This window comes from Penaeus vannamei, chromosome 2 (assembly GCF_042767895.1).
Source record: "Penaeus vannamei isolate JL-2024 chromosome 2, ASM4276789v1, whole genome shotgun sequence".
NCBI lineage: Eukaryota > Metazoa > Arthropoda > Malacostraca > Decapoda > Penaeidae > Penaeus > Penaeus vannamei.
The window spans coordinates 7,605,835-7,608,334 of NC_091550.1; positions in this window are offsets into that span (position 1 = coordinate 7,605,835).

A 2,500-nucleotide genomic window follows, 5' to 3' on the forward strand; every position below is an offset into this window, starting at 1 on the left:
GGGAGAAGAAGAAGAAGAGAGAGAGAGAGAGAGAGAGAGATAGAGAGAGGGAGAGAGAGAGAGAGAGAGAGAAAGAGAGAGAGGGAGAAAGAAAGAGAGAGGGAGAGAGAGAGAGAGAGAGAGAGAGAGAGAGAGAGAGAGAGAGAGAGAGAGAGACAGAGAGACAGAGAGAGAGGGAAAGAGATTACGGCGCCTCTAATCTCCTCTCTATCCTTCTATTCCTCCTCTTCATCTCTCCCTTTTCTCCACCTTTCCTTCTCTCGCGGCTCCGAATAACACGAATCTACCACGCATTAGGCTCGATGGTTCACTGCTTTGTTCTGGAGCTCCGACTCATCATCCGAAGCTCCGAATCATCATTACGACGGCATTAGCCCAGATCAGCGCGGGAGAGAAGCTCAGTCTACAATACAGTGATGACAGTGGCACAATGTTTTGGCTCAGTAAAAAAAAAATGAAATAAAAGATTAAAATCAATGAATAATAATAATAGTGATGACAGTGGCACAATGCTTTGGCTCAGAGTAAAAAATAAATAAAATAAAAAATTAAAATCAATGAATAATAATAATAGTGATGACAGTGGCACAATACTTTGGCTCAGAGTAAAAATAATAATAATAATAATAAAACAAATAAAAGATTAAAATGAATGAATAATAATAACAGTGATGACAGTGGCACAATAATTTGGCTCAGAGAAAAAATAAATAAATAAAAAATTTAAATCAATGAATAATAATAATAGTGATGACAGTGGCACAATATTTCGGGTCAGGGTAAACAAATAAATAAATAAATAAATAGATAGATAAATAAAGAACTAAAAGATGAAAACAAATTAATAATAATTAAAAAAATGAAACAAAGAAAAAAAGCTCGTTATTCAATTATAAAAATAAATAAACAAATAAAAGATGAAAATTAATTAATAATAAACACAAAAGAAAAAAATATATATATGCTTGTTATTCAATTTAGAAATAAACAAATAAACAAAAGACGAAAATAAACGAATAATTAAAAAAAAAAAAAACATACGCTCGTTATTCAATTCTCGCGCCATAATTCCCTCTTCTATTTTCTCTTTTTTTTTAATATGCTCATACTCCCTAATCCCCCTTTTTCACATACAATTCCACCGTTACACAGAAAGCCTCTAATGAGATACGCTCGTCATATATACTCACCCAAAGCCTCTTTTTTCCGCTCTGGAAATAAAACAAACATTTTAATAAGCGATTTTCTTTTCATTCAGTTACTCTCGTTATTTTCAAGCGACTGAATCTATTTCGAATCGAAAGGAAGAATGGAAGACGAAGAAGAAGAGGAAGGTAGAGAAGAGGGAGGAGAAGAAATAGATTAAAAAAAATACAAGAAAAAAAAGAAGAATCAAACAGTAAACACATAGTAAATGAGAAAAAGAAAAAGAATAAAAAAAAAAAAGAAAAAGATGAAACAAACACTAAAAATAATGTAAACGAAAAAGAAAAAATACAAAAAGAAAAGAAAAAGAAGAAACAAAGATAAATAAAAAAAAAGCCCACCCCCAACCCCAAAATCCGTCCCAGCCCCATCGCCGGCGCCGCCCCCTCCTCCCCTCCTCCCCAGGGGCGCCGCCGGAATGCCCCCGAAGAAGGCCCGCCCGCGAAAGGAACCCGGGAAGTCCTCTTCGTCCTCCGCCACGATTCGCCAATCCAGGAGGCCAGACAGGCACTCGCGGGGTCCAATCTTTTCCTTGGGCGTCGCATCATTCGTTCTGTTGTTGTTTTGTCCTAGAGCATTTTTTTTCGTTTTCTTTTTTTTTTTTCTTCTTCCTCGTCCCTTCGTTCGCCCCTTCTTCTTCTTCTTTCTCCCTCTTAACGTTCTTCTTGTTCCTCTTTTAATTATTTTTCTCCTTCTCCTACTTTTCTTTTATCACCACCAATTAGCATCATTATTAATCCTTCTCCTCTTCATTTTCTACCTAAATCTCCTTAATTCGACATTCCTCCTCCCCACTCTTCCTCCTCCTCCCCCTCCTTCTTCCTCTTTCTCCTCCCCTATCCCCTCCTCCCCTTCCCCCTCCTCCTCCTTCCTTCCTTTCCATTCACCAATGCTCCCAGCAGATTACCCCCCTCCCCCCTCCCCCCCGCATCAGCCATGAATGTTAACGTCAATCCCTTTGTCTCCTTCAGCCAGGACCCTGCCCCCCTCCCCCTCTCCCCCCTTTCCACTCCCCTCCCCTCCCCTCCTCCTCCCCCCTGCGCGTCCTACGGGGAAGCCTCGACGTCCACGAAGAAGGCGAAGGAACCCTCTCTCTCGCGTCTTGCTTGTGTCTCCTATACGTCGCAGTAAAAGTGCAATAAAGAAAGAAAAAAGAAGGAAAGAATGAAAGGAAGGAAGGAAGGAAACAGGAAAAAGGAAAACACAGCGGTATTTGATAAAAGAAAAAAAGGAAGAAAGAAAGAAGGAAAATACAGCAGTATTCGAAATAAGAAAAAGGAAAGAAAGAAAGGGA